The 18241-nt window shown below is 36.7% G+C and overlaps 1 protein-coding gene across 1 annotated transcript in view; it reads left to right on the plus strand.

Moving 5' to 3' along the window:
- LOC106095000 (uncharacterized) overlaps nucleotides 1–18241 on the plus strand; it is a 225911-nt gene that overhangs the window by 44902 nt on the left and 162768 nt on the right. The gene's annotated exons all lie outside the window — the stretch shown is intronic.

An 18241-nucleotide genomic window follows, 5' to 3' on the forward strand; every position in this document is an offset into this window, starting at 1 on the left:
CTAAAGGGTGATTTTTTTGAGGTTAGGATTTTCATGCATTAGTATTTGACAGATCACGTGGGATTTCAGACATGGTGTCAAAGAGAAAGATGCTCAGTATGCTTTGACATTTCATCATGAATAGACTTACTAACGAGCAACGCTTGCAAATCATTGAATTTTATTACCAAAATCAGTGTTCGGTTCGAAATGTGTTCATTCACCGTAACGTTGCGTCCAACAGCATCTTTGAAAAAATACGGTCCAATGATTCCACCAGCGTACAAACCACACCAAACAGTGCATTTTTCGGGATGCATGGGCAGTTCTTGAACGGCTTCTGGTTGCTCTTCACTCCAAATGCGGCAATTTTGCTTATTTACGTAGCCATTCAACCAGAAATGAGCCTCATCGCTGAACAAAATTTGTCAAAATTTGAACACATTTCGAACCGAACACTGATTTTGGTAATAAAATTCAATGATTTGCAAGCGTTGCTCGTTAGTAAGTCTATTCATGATGAAATGTCAAAGCATACTGAGCATCTTTCTCTTTGACACCATGTCTGAAATCCCACGTGATCTGTCAAATACTAATGCATGAAAATCCTAACCTCAAAAAAATCACCCTTTACTATGGTCTCCAATATTCAGTTCAATTATGGTCCGAAATGAACGATTACTTGATATTGTTCCAATAACATAGTAATCATTTTCTTTTATCCTTTTTTGCCTAAAAAGAGATACCGTTGCAAGAACTCGACAAATGCGATCCATTGTGGAGGGTATATGAGATTCGGCCCAGGCGAACTTAGCACCTTTTTTACTTGTTTTTTGTAAGGTCTGTATTGAATTAACTTGCATTTATACCTTAACTTTTTTCAGTTCGTTTTTTAAATCGGGGGATATTATGGGACATTAACATAAGCAAAAAGTTTTTTGCCTTAAACAAAATTTGTAGCTTCCACAGCCAATTTACCAAAATGGCGATTTCGATACAACCTTTGCCTAAAATAGTTATTTTACATTAAGCAAGGTTTATTTTTCGTTTTTTAAGGATCCTTTTTATCTGTATACGCGGAAAAAGTCTTTGAGATATCTTTATTCGGTTAATTTGAATTTGAGTTTTCGTTTTCAAAAAAAAAAAAAAAAATCGTACTTCGTGCGCACGAATTTTCAAATTGGATTTATTTAAAAATCCCCCCACAAAAAATGCATCAAAATATATCCTAATATATAACAGGATAGTGACCTTTTTAGAAGCTATACCTAAAAATAAACCGATCTAAACCATATACAATATGGATTTCGAGAAGCCTAATATAAGTCACTGTATAAAATTTCAGTGAAATCGGTTTAAAAATGCGGTTTATAAATCTGGATCGATCTAGACCAAATTGCAGATGTATTTGGATGAGCTTAATTTAACTCGCTGTCCCAAATTTCATCAACATCGGGCAATAAATGCGCCTTTTATGGGTCCAAAATCTTAAATCGAGAGATCGGTCTATACGGCAGCTACATCCAAAGCTGAACCGATCCGGACCAAATTGAAGAAAGATATCGAGGGGCCTAATACAACTTACTGTCCCAAATTTCAGGAAAATCGGATAGCTAATGCGGCTTTTATGGGCCTATGACCCTAAATCGGGGGATCGGTCTATATCCAAATCTAGACCGATCTGGGCAAAATTGACGAAGAATGTCGAAGGGCCTAACACAACTCACTGTCCCAAATTTCAGCGAAATCGGATAAAAAATTTCGCTTTTATGGGCCTAAGACCCTAAATCGGGGGATCGGTCTATATGGTAGCTATATCCAAATCTGGACCGATCTGGGAAAGATTGACGAAGTACGTCGAAGGGTCCAACACAACTCACTGTCCCAAATTTCAGCAAAATCGGGTAATAAATGTGGCTTTTATCTGCCTAAGACCTTAAATCGGCGGATCGGTCTATATCAAGATATAGTCCGATTTAGCCCATCTTCGAACTTAACCTGCTTATGGACAAAAAAAGAATCTGTGCAAAGTTTCAACTCAATATCTCTATTTTTAAAGACTGTAGCTTGATTTCAACAGACAGACGTACAGACGGACGGACATGTCTAGATCGTCTTAGATTTTTACGCTGATCAAGAATATATATACTTTATAGGGTCGGAAATGGATATTTCGATGTGTTGCAAACGGAATGACAAAATGAATATACCCCCATCCTTCGGTGGTGGGTATAAAAATCGGTCTTTCGGAACTTTTCGAAATTGGAGATTGCCGGACACATCTAAATGCATTACAGCTGTTTTGAAGAAGAAAAATTTGGTATGAAACCATTTATAAATTAAATAAAACTTTACCTATTGCAGCTGCCAAGTGTTGAACCAAGAACCTTCCGTTTACAAAGCAGACGCTCCACGCATTGCGGGAGGTTAAAAGAAATAATATAAAATACTTTTATACCCACCACCATACGATTCCGTTTGTAACACCTCGAAATATTCGTCTAAGACCTCATAAAGTATATATATTCTAGACCATCTCGACATTCTGAGTCGATCTAGCCATGTCCATCCGTAAGTCGAAATCACGATAGCGACAGAACTCTTAAAGAAATTTTGCACAGATACTTACTTTTAATGTAGGTCGTTGGGGATTGTAAATGGGCAATATCGGTTCAGATTTAGATATAGCTCTCGTATAATCCGATCCCCCGATTTGACTTCTTGAGCTTTTGGAAGTTTTTTCCGCTTTGGCTAAAATTTAGTATGTAGTGTTCTGCTATGACTTCCAACAATTGTGCTTAGTACGGTTCACATCGGTCTATAACCTGATATAGCTCCCATCTGAACCGATCTCCCGATTTGACTTCTTGAGCCCCTGGAAGCCGCAATGTTTGTCCGAATTGGCTGATAATTTGCATGTGGTGTTCCGTTACGACATCCAATAACCGTGCCAAATACGGTCCAAATTAGTCTATAACCTGATATTGCTCCCATGTAAACCGGTGTCTCGATCATCCTTGTTCGGTTCCTAGAAGCTTTAGTTTTTGCTGGTTTGACAGAAGTTTGGTATGTTAAATAATATTATGCCCTTCAACTTAATTTATTTTGTATATCATCATGTATGTCATCATCAACTTCATTTGGCCGACCTGAACGTGGCTCATCTTTAAGTGAAAAATATCCAGAACGGAATTTGCGAAACCAATTTTGACACTGTCTTCCATTTAAGGCTTTATCACCATACACATCTCGTAACTTTTTAGCAACCTGCTCCGCTTTTTTTCCTTTACGGAAATAATAAGTAAAATATGACGAAAATGCTCCTTTGTGGGCTCCATATTAAAATGTACGAAACAAACAAATGTAAACAAAATTTCGCGCACTTTTTTTCTAAAGCAAGCTAAAAGTAACACCTTATAACTGACAGAAGAAAGAATGCAATTACAGAGTCACAAGCCGTTGAAGAAATTTGTCAACGCCGACTATATGAAAAACCCGCAATTACTTTTTGGGCAACCCAATATTTAGCTGAATCCGTTGTGGTGGGGTCCCCCACCATTGTTGGTCTTACCAATGCCACAGTCAAAAAATTCAATAATAGTTCAACAGTTATTAAAAAATTAAATTTAAAATTTCTAACCCCTTTCTAATTATACCCTCCACCATAAGATGGGGGGTAAACTAATTTCGTCATTTTGTTTGTAACTACTCGAAATATTCGTCTGAGACCCCATAAAGTATATATATTCTTGATCGTCGCGACATTTTATGTCGATCTAGCCATGTCCGTCCGTCTGTCCGTCCGTCTGTCCGACCGTCCGTCTGTCTGTCGAAAGCACGCTAACTTCCGAAGGAGTTAAGCTAGCCGCTTGAAATTTTGCACAAATACTTCTTATTAATGTAGGTCGGTTGGTATTGTAAATGGGCCATATCGGTCCATGTTTTGATATAACTGCCATAAAAACCGATCTTGGATCTTGACTTCTTGAGCCTCTAGAGTGCGCAATTCTTATCCAATTGGAATGAAATTTTGCACAAAGTGTTTTGTTATGATATCCAACAACTGTGCCAAGTATGGTTCAAATCGGTCCATAACCTGATATAGCTGACATATAAACCGATCTGGGTTCTTGACTTCTTAAGCCTCTAGAGGTCGCAATTATTATCCGATTTGCCTGAAATTTTATAAGACGGATCCTCTCATGACCATCAACATACGTGTTTATTATGATCTGAATCGGTATATAGCCCGATACAGCTCCCATATAAATCGATCTCTCTATTTTACTTCTTGAGCCCCCAAAGGGCGTAATTCTTATTCGAATTGGCTGACGTTTTACTTAGGTCTCCAACATATAATTTAATTGTGGTCCGTACCGGACCATATCTTGATATCGCTCTAATAGCAGAGCAAATCTTTTCTTTTATTCTTTTCTGCCTAAGAAGAGATGCCGGGAAAAGAACTCGACAAATGCGATTTATGATGGAGGGTATATGAGATTCCACCCGGCCCAACTTAGCACGCTTTTACTTGTCAATTATTGATTTTGTTCTGAATAAACCTTTTTACAATAAAAAGTTTACAAAAAAAGAAAAGATCTTAACACCATCTTTTAATAAGGAAATGTATTAAAATAATATTAGTCGGCTGACTTTTATCCATGAGAGCAAGTTTTATATTTCACTTACAGTTGTCGCTACATCAATTATTTATTTGTTTCATCTACCGAGAAAAAATTAGTGGAAGTTTACAACTGCAATAACGTGGAAATCTCTTCGTATTTCTGATTGCTAGTTCTACCACCTTTTCTAATTTTATCTCCAATAAATTAGGAAAACTTTAGGACTTATAATTGCTCTCTCTAGAGGCTCAAGAAGTCAAGATACCAGATCGGTTTATATGGTAACTATATGAGGTTATGTACCGAGTTGCGCCATCCTCATCAAAATTTTTGGAAGTCATATCAAAACACCTCATGCAAAATTTCTGCCAATTCGGATGAAAATTGCGCCCTCCAGCGTCTCAAAAAGTCAAGATCCAAGATCGGTTTACATGGCTCGTATACCAGGTTATGAACCGATTTGGACAATACTTTGCACGAATGTTGGAAGTGATACCAAATCACTACATGCAAAATTATAGCCAAATCGGGTAAGAATTGCGCCTTCTAAAAGCTCAAGAAATCAACACCCAAGATGGGTTTATATGGCAGCTATATCAGGTTATGAACCGATTTGAACCATACTTGGCACAGTTGTTGGAAGTGATATCAAAATTTCAGTCAAATCGGACGAGAATTGCGCCCTCTAGAGGCCCAAGAAATCAAGACCCAAGATCGGTTTATATGGCGACTATATCAAAACATGGACCGATTTGGCCCATTTACAATCCCAACCGACCTGCACTAATAAAAACTATTTGTGAAAAATTTCAAGCGGCTTACTCCTTCGGAAGTCAACGTGTTTTCGACAGATAGACGGACGGACGGACAGACTGGCTGACATGGCTAGTTCGACTTAAAATGCCACGACGATCAAGAATATATATACTTTATGGGGTCTTAGACGCATATTTTGAGGTGCTACAAACAGAATGACGAAGTTAGTATACCCCCATCCTATGGTCGAGGGTAAAATATTGATAATGTAGTATAATACTCGTATCATTTTAAATCTTTCTTGTAAAACCGATAAAAAGTATTTGACGCACATATATGTACGGTGTATGTAATTAGGCTAAAGAGCCCGGTCAACACAGGATAACACTACACCACACGGGCTGGAACTTTGAGCTCTGCCTTGCATGGTGTTCATCGTTACCACGGGAAGCTAAGCTGAAAGCTACCACAAGTTGCGGATAGTGAAAAGTTTCGTATTATGAGAAGTAGCTTCAAATGCGGCTGCGGGCAGTCAGAGATTTCGAGAGGAGAGTCTCAGTGAGGGGTCAGGTGGCACTGAATTTTGCCCAAATACTTAGAGTCTTCTCACATAACCCATGTGGTTGGGGCGTTAGGCAAGAACCCCCACGGAAAATTATAAGGGTTGCACTGAGGAACAAAATAATACAAACAAGTAAAAGCGTGCTAAGTTCGACCGGGCCGAATCTTATATATCCTCCACCATGGATCGCATTTGTCGAGTTCTTTTCCCGGCATCTCTTCTTAGGCAAAAAAGGATATAAGAAAAGATTTGCTCTGCTATTAGAGCGATATCAAGATATGGTCCGGTTTGGACCACAATTAAATTATATGTTGGAGACCTGAGTAAAATGTCAGCCAATTCGAATGAGAATTGCGCCCTTTGGGGGCTCAAGAAGTAAACTAGAGAGATCGATTTATATGGGAGCTGTATCGGGCTATAGACCGATTCAGACCATAATAAACACGTTTGTTAATGGTCATGAGAGGATCCGTCGTACAAAATTTCAGGCAAATCGGATAATAATTGCGACTTCTAGAGGCTCAAGAAGTCAATATCCCAGATCGGTCTATTTGGCAACTATATCAGATTATGAACCGATTTGAGTCTTATTTGACACAGTTGTTGAAAGTCTAAATAAGATAAGTCATGCAAAATTTCAGGCAAATCGGATAAGAAGTGCGCCCTCTAGAGGCTCAAGAAGTCAAGTCCCCAGATCTGTTTATATGACAGCTATATCAGGTTATAAACCGATTTGAACCCTTCTTGGCACAGTTGTTTGATATCATGACAAAAAACGTCGTGCGAAGTTTTATTCCAATCAGATAAGAATTGCGCACTCTAGAGGCTCAAGAAGTCAAGATCCATGATCGGTTTATATGACAGCTATATCAGGTTATAAACCGATTTGAACCATACTTGGCACACATGTTGGATATCATAACAAAACACGTAGTTCAAAATTTCATTCGAATCGGATAAAAATTGCGCACTCTAGAGGCTCAAGAAGTCAAGACCCAAAATCGGTTTATATGCCAGCTATATCAAAACATGGACCGATATGGCCCATTTACAACACCAACCGACCTACACTAATAAGAAGTATTTGTGCAAAATTTCAAGCGGCTAGCTTTACTCCTTCGGAAGTTAGCGTGGTTTCGTCAAACAGACAGACGGACGGACGTACAGCCGGACGGACGGATGGACGGACAGACGGACGGACATGGCTAGATCGACATAAAATGTCGCGACGATCAAGAATATATACTTTATGGGGTCTCAGACGAATATTTCGAGTAGTTACAAACAGAATGACGAAATTAGTATACCCCCCATCCTATGGTGGAGGGTATAATAATATTGGCTATCATATGCTACCTTGGATCAAGCAAGCACCTCTCGACAGACGAAGAATACACTAAACAAGACACTGGGTCCGAGGCATGGGTATTTGTGAAGGCAGTTGAGGAAGTGCTTGGTGTGTTTGAGTGAAAGATTTTTCGTTATATGAGTGGATGAGTTTACATTGATGGAGAATATCGGCATCGTATGAACCACGGACTGTTTGAGCTGTATGATGACTACCAAAAGCCCGATGGAAAGTCATTTCTAAACTTATTGTCAGGGATATTAGAAGAAGCGCTTTCTGTAAATGGAACATTCTTTCCTCCCAAGTAGACAGGATCCATTACTTTAAAATTTTTCAAGCAAATTGAATTATAATTGCGCCCTCAAGTGGCTCAGAAAGTCAAATGAGGAGATCGGTTTATATGGCGACTATATCAGGTTATTGACCGATTTCGACCGTGCTTGACACAGTTGTGGGAAGTCATAGCTGAACCTTACATGTAAAATTTCAGCCAAATCGGAAAAAAATTGCGGCTTACAGGAGCTCACGAAATTAAATCGGGAGATCGGTTTACACGGGATCTATTTCTCTTACACGCTGCAGTTTTTGCCCGATTTAGCTACTATTTTGCACATAGTGCTTTGTTATTTTGTTAGTTTTTGAAAGTCAAAAACTGTGCTAAGTACGATCCATATAAACCGATCTCCTGATTTGACTTCTTGAGTCCTTATCAGCCGACATTTTTTTCCGATTTGGATTAAATTTTGCATGCGGTGTTCCATTATGACTTCCAACAATTGTGATAAATACGGTTTAAATCAGTCTATAACCTGATATAGCTCTCATGTAAACCGGTCTCTCAATCATCCTTGTTTGTTTTCTAGTAGAATAAATGTATGCCCTTCAATTAAAATTATTTTGTATAAATTTTTAGCAGAATCTACGGTGGTGGGCTCCCAAGATTCGCCCCATCCGAACTTAGTACTCTTTTACGAATTTTGTTGGAGGAGATAATTTTTATTTGTGGAATATTACTGTAATTTTTATTTGTGGAATATTACTGAGCTCGCTTTCATTTTTTATACCCTCCACCATAGGATGGGGGAAATACTAATTTCGTCATTCTGTTTGTAACTACTCGTCTGAGACAACAACTGTGCCAAGTATGGTTGAAATCGTTCCATAACTTGATATAGCTGTCATATAAACCGATCCTGGGTCTTGACTTCTTGAGCCTCTAGAGAGCGCAATTCTTATCCGATTGGAATGAAATTTTGCACGTAGTATTTCGTTATGATATCCAACAACTATGCCAAGTATAGTCCAAATCGGTTCATAACCTGATATAGCTGTCATATAAACAGTTCTGGGGACTTAACTTCTTAAGCTTCTAGAGGGTGCATTCCTGTCAGATTTGGCTGAAATTTTGCATGACGTATTTTATTCATACTTTCAACAACTGTGTCAAATAAAGTTCAAATCGGTTCATAACCTGATATAGCTGTCATGTAAACCGATCTGGGAGCTTGACTTCTTGAGCCTCTGGAGGTAGCAATTATTATCCGATTTGCCTGAAATTTTGTAAGACGGATCATCTCATGACCATCAACATACGTGTTTATTATGGTCTGAATCGGTCTATAGCCAGATACAGATTCCATATAAACCGATCTCTCTATTTTATTTCTTGAGCCCCTAAAGGTCGAAATTGTTTCTCGAATTGGCTGAAAATTTTCACAATGACTTCTACTATGGTCTTCAATTTTCAATTCAATTATGGTCCTATTCGGACCATAACTTGATATGGCTCCAATATTATAGCAATTCTTTTTTTTTGTCCTTTTTTACCCCAAAAGAGATATCGGGAGAAGAACTCGACAAATGCAACAAATATATATATATATATATATATATATATATATATATATATATATATATATATATATATATATATATGTATATATATATATATATATATATATATACATACATATATATATAAATATATATATATATATATATATATATATATATATATATATGTATATATATATATATATATATATATTACAAATAACAAAATAAGCGTACCTCCATCCTATGGTGGAGGGTATAAAAATCTAATTAAAGTGGTTATTAACTCCATAAACCAATAATTTGAAATGCATTTGTTTAAGAACTTTTTTACTGATTTAATAAAAGTAAATAATTGATATATTTCACATGAAAAAAAAATATTGCATCGGATTATATTGCTTAAAAAACATGAAATATATAGTCTGGGATCATATTTAATCATCCCAGGCTTCGAAAAAGGAAGAAACTTTGTTGTTTCCATTATGAGGCACTCTTCACTGTCGGGGACATGGTCTGCAGAGAATATTTTAAAGAAATTATTTTATAAACATATTTAAAATGAATTATAACAAAGGCTAATCTTATCGCGTAATCAATACCACGAAATCTAGATCCACGTATTTTATCTTACATTGTCTGCGCCGTTTTCCAAGTCAATATAATCTGTATATTGATAATAAACTTTTAAAATAAGATAATTGCCACTATCTTATTTATTTATTTAAGATATAAATTGCCAGTATTGCTAAAAAAATTTTACAAAATAAATTTAGTTGAAGTGCATAGTTTTATTCTACATACAAAAGTTCAAGTCAAATTAACAAAAATTAAAGCTTCAAGGAACCGAACAGGTATGATCAAGAGACTGGTTAACATGGGAGCAGGTTATAGACTGATTTAGACCACATTTGGCACAGTTGAATATTTCATGAAATTTTTTAGTCAAATCGGACAAAAATTTTGGCTTGTAAAAGCTCAAAAAGTCAAATCGGGAGATCGGTTTATATGGGAGCTATATCAGGTTATGGAGCGATGTGAACTGTACTTGGCACAGTCATAACGGAACACTGTATGCAAAATTTCAGCCAAATCGCACAGAAATTGCTGCAGAAAATATCGCGAATATCGAATATAGTATCACCCTTAAAAAGATAATTTGAGATCATAACAAGCAGTCCTCATGTTTGTTTCGTATATTTCTATACATGAATTGCTTTCCGTAGATGCTTAAGAATCGGCCTATAAATGCGTCTTCTTCGAAACCAAAGAGTCTTATAGAGAAGTCTGCTTTTCCCAAATATGGTTCGACATAGATCTGTTTTTCGCCCATGAACATTGCATTAAGGAAAATGAGAAGACGAAGTATCTAAGACAAAACTCACTATTCCAAATTTCATAATAATTCATTTTTTTTTTTTTTTTTGGATCAAGTGTTTAATAGGCTTCTACCATAACCCTTCCATGTGTCCATCTTTTCGTTGTAATCGCTCTTAAGGCATCCCGATAAGTCTTCTAAGTGAGATGAGCTAGAACATGCTTTCATCGAATCAATCTGCACTGCTTTTTTAACTCATCTTTCTCTCTAACATCATTGGCCCAATACAAAATTTGGACTTACGGGTCGTTTTCAATGAAGTCACAATGTGGTCTTCATAGTGTTAACCCATTTGTCGAAAACTTTATGATGTGTAACAACTATACGACTATATGAGTTTCATTAACATAGTTGCGGGTATTGTGATCAATGCGGCACTGGCCCACATTGTTTAATGGGGCGGAAAATCAAACAACGTTTTTGTTTTGCTTCTATTTTTTCTGTGCCAAGTAATCGTAAATGTTTTCTTACTTTTAATTAAGTTGAGCAAAGAATACGATATCAACCATATGGAGAAAAACTTGATTGATACCAATTCTGATTTGGTTGTTGTCCCTCCCCATTAATGGCGATTGCAGCTGCAGCTCTACTTATGTCAGGACATATTGTGTTTCCCAAAATCTTGCAATAATTAAAATTCGTACGAACAACAACGTTATGCTATTTTCTAAATATAGAGATGATAGAGCGCAATGTTTTTGGGGAATCTGCAATTTTTAATTTTAGTCCACCCCTATTTGTTGCTGTTTTTGCGGAAAAACTACTACCACCACAGTAGTTTTTCTACTTACACAAGATGGAAAGATAACCTCATTTAATCATTGGTATACTGATGCACATTGCAATAAGTACAACAATTTTTTACATAAAAATATGTATCAGTACCCTTTGGAGGTATACTACTGCTACAGTAAAAAAATATGACATCCAAATTAATAACATAATTGTTGAAAGTCAAAACAAAACACTTCATGCTAAATTGCAGCAAAATCGGCCAATAATTGCGCCCTCCAGATGCTCAAGAAATCCAGATCCGGCATCGGTTTATATGACAGCTATATCAGGCTTAGAATGATTCAGACCATACTTTGCGCGTATGTTGAAGGACATAAGAGAAGTAGTTTCAGCCAAATCGGACAGGAATTGCGCCATAAAGGAGATCAAGAAGTCCAATCGGGAAATTGGTTAATATAGGAGCAGTATTAGGTTTTAGACCGATTAAGGTCGTGTTTGGCACATTGGAGGTTATAGAAGAAGTCATCATCCAAGACAGCCAAATAGGATAAGAATTGCACTCAAAAAAGTATAATCGGGAGTCGGTTTATATGGAAGCTATATCAAAACATGCATATAGCCTAGCTTTACGCGTTTGAAAGTTAGCATGCTTTAGAAAGACGGACGAACAGGGCTGGATCGACTTAAAATGTCATGATTATCAAAATATAAAGGGTGATTTCAGTCAGAAGCATTGCAAGAGCTACCAATCCATCTAGAAACAACACAGTTTAATGTGGTTTACGGGCTGGTGGCATCATTGGACCGTACTTCTTCAAAGATGATGGGAATCGTAACGTACTTGTGAATGGTGAGCACTACCGTGAGATGATAACCAACTTTTTTTGCCCATAATGCAAGAGCTTGACTTGCATGACATGTGGTTTCAACAAGACGGTGCCACATGATACACAGTACGCGTAACAATAGACTTATTCGACAAGCGAGTTCGGTGAACATTCTATTTCAAGTTCGGGAACTCTCAATTGGCCGCCCAGATCGTGCGATTTTACGCCTTAGACTATTTTTTGTGGGGCTATGTTAAAGCTCATGTGCATACAGACACACCCACGCATTGGAAGGCAACATTGAATTTATTCGAAAGATACCAGCCGAAATGTTGGAAAGAGTATGCCAAAATTTAACTAAGCTGATGGACCATTTGAGGCGCAATCATGGTTAACTTTTGCATTAAAGAATCTTCAAACATTGAATTATATGGATCGTACTATCGATTCAAATAAAAATGTCATGCATTTTTCTGAATTTTTTGTGTTTTTTTCGAAAAACTTTCCTATAGCTCTTAAAAATCACCCTTTATGTACTTTAAGTTGCACATATAATGACGAAGTTTATAAATCCCCATGCAATGGTGGAGGGTATAAAAATATACCATTGTTTGGCGCTGAATTGTTTTCTCCCGTTTAGTTTTAAATATTGCTGCGGAGTCGAGCAATACTAGCTTAACTGACTTTACTTTTGATTGTCGTAGGTTCTAAGACACAGTTTGATTTTAAGAAGAAGAAAGTGTTTATCTTGCTATTCAGTGGCGTGCAGAAATTATAACATATGTATATCACTTGTTTCGCCAATAAAAAATCAATTAAAAATCAACCATTGGGCAAAATCTACTCCTATTTGTTATTTATATTTTCCCATTAAACAAGTTCCCAAATAGACCTGCAGCTCCATATATGTACCAATTACATAAACAATAGTGTTTTTACTATAATATTATAAAAGTTTTAGAATAGAAGTGGTCGATAATGAAGAAAAATTATTTTTTAACTAGTTAAGAGTGGAATATGAATGTTATACTAAGTGATTTAATCTTGATTGCCTAAGATATTCGATGAATTTGAGTATTTCAAAAGATGAAAGTGAGTTTAAGTAGGTAATCGGATTGTTCGATCCACTAATACGAGTTTCAAAAAAATATTGCTAATGAATATTTAAAAGAAAACGCCCCGAAAGAAAATCGAATATTAAAAACAGATGCACTCAATTTCGCACTATTTGCATAGATTTTAATACATTATTCATTAACCGTTGTTTTTTAACAATAAGAAAATGTGTTTCGAGTTGGTATCTATCGATTCCAGTGACCTTTTATTAATAGTTAAATATTTATGTAACTGAAACATTGTCTGTTAGCCAATTAACCCGCAATGGATAATTTCGTGTATTTCAAAGGGACTGTTCTTAATTTTCTATTATAGTTTTGGCAGTTCCAGGTTCCAAACTTCGTAATTTCTCGATTTTGATATTAAAATTGTGGATTTTGATTCTTAATTAACATTTTAGCTTTACAGTTTTTGTAAGAGAAAGCAGAATTTATTATCAACAAGTAAAAACGTGCTAAGTTCGGCCGGGCCGAATCTTATATACCCTCCACCATCGATCGCATTTGTCGAGTTCTTTTCCCGGCATCTCTTCTTAGGCAAAAAAGGATATAAGAAAAGAGTTGCTCTGCTATTAAAACGATATCAAGATATGGTCCGGTTCGGACCACAATTAAATTATATGTTGGAGACCTGTATAAAATTTCAGCCAATTCGTATAAGAATTGCGCCCATTGGGGCTCACGAAGTAAAATAGAGAGAAAGATTTATATGGGATCTGTATCGGGCTATAGACCGATTCAGACCATAATAAACACGTTTGTTGATGGTCATGAGAGGATCCGTCGTACAAAATTTCAGGCATATCGGATAATAATTGCGACCTCTAGGGGTCAAGAAGTCAAGATCCCAGATCGGTTTATATGGCAGCTATATCAGGTTATGAACCGATTTGAACCTTATTTGACACAGTTGTCGAAAGTAAAAATAAAATACGTCATGCAAAATTTCAGCCAAATCGGATAAGAATTGCGCCCTCTAGAAGCTCAAGAAGTCAAATCCCCAGATCTGTTTATATCACAGCTATATCAGGTTAAATACCGATTTCAACCATTCTTGGAACAGTTGTTGGATATCATAACGAAATACTTCGTGCAAAAATTCATTCAAATCGGATAAGAATTGTGCCCTCTAGAGGCTCATGAAGTCAAGACCCAAGATCGGTTTATATGACAGCTATATCAGGTTATGGACCGATTTAAACCATACTTGGCATAGTTGTTGGGTATCATAACAAAAGACGTCGTGCGAAATTTCATTCCATTCGGATAAGAATTGCGCCCCCTAGAGGCTTAAGAAGTCAAGATCCAAGATCGGTTTATATGGCAGCTATATCAGGTTATGGACCGATTTGAACCATATTTGACACAGTTGTTGGATATTATAACAAAGCACGTTGTGCAAAATTTCATTCCAATCGGATAAGAATTGCGCACTCTAGAGGCTCAAGAAGTCAAGACCCAATATCGGTTTATATGGCAGCTATATCAGATTATGGACCGATTTGAACCATACTTGGCACAGTTGTTGGATATAATAACAAAACACGTCGTGCAAAATTTCATTCTGATCGGATAAGAATTGCGCACGCTAGAGGCTCAAGAAGTCAAGACCCAAGATCGGTTTATATGGCAGCTATATCAGGTTATGGACCGATTTAAACTATACTTGGCACAGTTGTTGGATATCATAACAAAACACGTCGTGCAAAATTTCATTCTGATCGGATAAGAATTGCGCACGCTAGAGGCTCAAGAAGTCAAGACCCAAGATCGGTTTATATGGCAGCTATATCAGGTTATGGACCGATTTGAACCATACTTGGCACAGTTGTTGTATATCATAACAAAACACGTCGTGCAAAATTTCATTCCAATCGGATAAGAATTGCGCACTCTAGAGGCTCAAGAAGTCAAGACCCAAGATCGGTTTATATGGCAGCTATATCAAAACATGGACCGATATGGCCCATTTACAATACCAACCGACCTACACTAATAAGAAGTATTTGTGCAAAATTTCAAGCGGCTAGCTTTACTCCTTCGGAAGTTAGCGTGCTTTCGACAGACAGACGGACGGACGGACGGACGGACGGACGGACGGACGGACGGACGGACGGACGGACGGACGGACGGACAGACGGACGGACATGGCTAGATCGACATAAAATGTCACGACGATCAAGAATATATATACTTTATGGGGTCTCAGACGAATATTTCGAGTAGTTACAAACAGAATGACGAAATTAGTATACCCCCCATCTTATGGTGGAGGGTATAAAAATTGTTAACATTTTATGTTGTTCTTTGATTGTTAAAATAAAACCATAGCCATAATGGCATTAATATTTCAACAATTCTATATTTGGTATGCTTTTTGTTTTTGGAAAGCTAGAGGAGATGCTAGTTCATGAAAATATTTATTTATTTATTTGTTATTTATCTTAAATAGTCAAATTTTTATTATATTCAATGCAAATTCTTATCCTTACACTGTCTGTTAGCCAATTAACCCGCAATGGATAATTTCGTGTATTTCAAAGGGACTGTTCTTAATTTTCTATTATAGTTTTGGCAGTACCAGGTTCCAAACTTCGTAATTTCTCGATTTTGATATTAAAATTGTGGATTTTGATTCTTAATTAACATTTTAGCTTTACAGTTTTTGTAAGAGAAAGCAGAATTTATTATCAAAAATTGTTAACATTTTATGTTGTTCTTTGATTGTTAAAATAAAACCATAGCCATAATGGCATTAATATTTCAACAATTCTATATTTGGTATGTTTTTTGTTTTTGGAAAGCTAGAGGAGATGCTAGTTCATGAAAATATTTATTTATTTATTTGTTATTTATCTTAAATAGTCAAATATTTATTATATTCAATGCAAATTCTTATCCTTACAGAAAACACCAAAAATAAAATTCATGCTCTATATTTTGTGGAGTGGTCTTGGGTGTGGTGGGGTATACAGGGGGCGTTAAAGGAGTGTAGATAGCACTTGGTTAAAACAAAATTTATTACATCTTTAAATTTACTAGTTACACGAAATACGAAAATAATTAACATTCCTTTCTGAAACAACGTTGTATTTAGGGATGGAAGTAAATTTCAGTATTTGACCAAAAAGCCGGTAAAAGAATGGTTTTTGCACATTTTATTTGACAAATGTGTCAAATCCGATAAAAAGAATAGCTATTTGGAGGCTCAAGAAGCACCTTCGGAACTACATCTCTTTATATAACTATCTCGACCGTATCTGGTTGGAGACAATAAGTGTGCTATGAATGTTAAACTCGTACCAAATTTAAGGCTCAAAAAGCAATATCTGTGGAATATGGCAGCTATATCAGGTTATGAACCGATTTAAACCATACTTGGCACAGATATAATATCGAAACACGTCGTGCTAAATTTCATCCCAATCGGATAAGAATTGCGCACTCTAGAGGCTCAAGAAGTCAAGACCCAAGATCGGTTTATATGGCAGCTATATCAAAACATGGACCGATATGGCCCATTTACAATACCAACCGACCTACACTAATAAGAATTATTTGTGCAAAATTTCAAGCGGCTAGCTTTACTCCTTCGGAAGTTAGTGTGCTTTCGACAGACAGACGGACGGACGGACATGGCTAAATCGACATAAAATTTCACGACGATCAAGAATATATATCCATTATGGGGTCTCAGACAAATATTTCGAGTAGTTACAATCAGAATGACGAAATTAGTATACCCCCCATCTTATGGTGGAGGGTATAAAAAAATTAGTAAACTAATTAACATAGGATTGTTCGTGCCTTTCACTTAGACGTTTTTTTTTTTTTGGTCTAATGTAAAGCCATATTACAACAAGCAATAAAGCATTAAGTTCGGGCCGGCCGAACCATCACCTCGGGTATATGTGTAAACCCCTTTTGTAACAATCCGGTGAAAACTGCATACCTTATGCCCCATAGCAACTATATCAAAATATGATCCGATTTTGACCGCATACTTATAAGTACAAGTCATTGTTCAATTGCGTATAAAAAAATATATGTCTTTTAAGTAGCTATATCTTAAAAAAACCGTTCTGAAACACATACGACACGGATGCCTAACATAAGTCACTGTTTCAAATTTCTGTGAAATCGGATAATAAATGCGCCTTTCATGAGCCCAAGACTTTAAATCGAGATATCGGTCTATATGTCAGCTATATCCAAACATCTACCTATTTGGGTCAAGTTTCAGAAAAATGTCGAAGAGCCTAACACAACTCAATGTCCCAAATTTCGGCGAAATCGGACAATAAATGCGCCTTTTATGGCTCCAAAACCATAAATCGAGAGATCGGTTTATATGGCAGCTATATCCAAATCTGGACCGATCTCAACAAAATTGAAGAAAAAGGTCGAAAATCCCAACACAACTCACTTTCCCAAATTTCGGAGACATCGGACATCAAATGCGCTTTTTATTGCTCCAAAACTCTAAATCGAGAGATTGGTCTATATGACAGCCATATTCAAATCTAAACCGACTTGGGCCAAATTGACAAATGAAGTCGAAGGACCTAACACAACTCACTGTCCCAATTTTCGGCAACATCGTACAATAAATGCGCCTTTTATTGACACAAAACCTTAAATCGAGAGATCGGTCAATATGGCAACGTTATCCAAATCTGGACCGATCTATGCCATATTCCGAAAGTATGTCGAATGTCGCGGGGCTTAACCTAACTCACTGTCATAAATTTTGTTAAAATCGGACAATAAATGCGCCTTTTATGGGCGCAAGACCTTAAATCGAGAGATCGGTCTATATGGCAGGTATATCCAAATCTGAACCGATCTGGGCCAAATTGAAGAAGGATGTCGAAAGGCCTAACACAACTTACTGTCCCAAATTTCAGCAAAATCGGATAATAAATGTGGCTTTTATGTGCCTAAGACCCTAAATCGGCGAATCGGTCTATATGACAGCTATATCCAAATCTGGACCGATCTGGGTCAAATTGACGGAGGATGCCGAAAGGTCTAACACAACTCACTGTCCCAAATTTCAGCAAAATCGGATAATAAATGTGGTCTT

The sequence above is a fragment of the Stomoxys calcitrans genome, chromosome 2, assembly GCF_963082655.1.
Source record: "Stomoxys calcitrans chromosome 2, idStoCalc2.1, whole genome shotgun sequence".
Taxonomy (NCBI): domain Eukaryota; kingdom Metazoa; phylum Arthropoda; class Insecta; order Diptera; family Muscidae; genus Stomoxys; species Stomoxys calcitrans.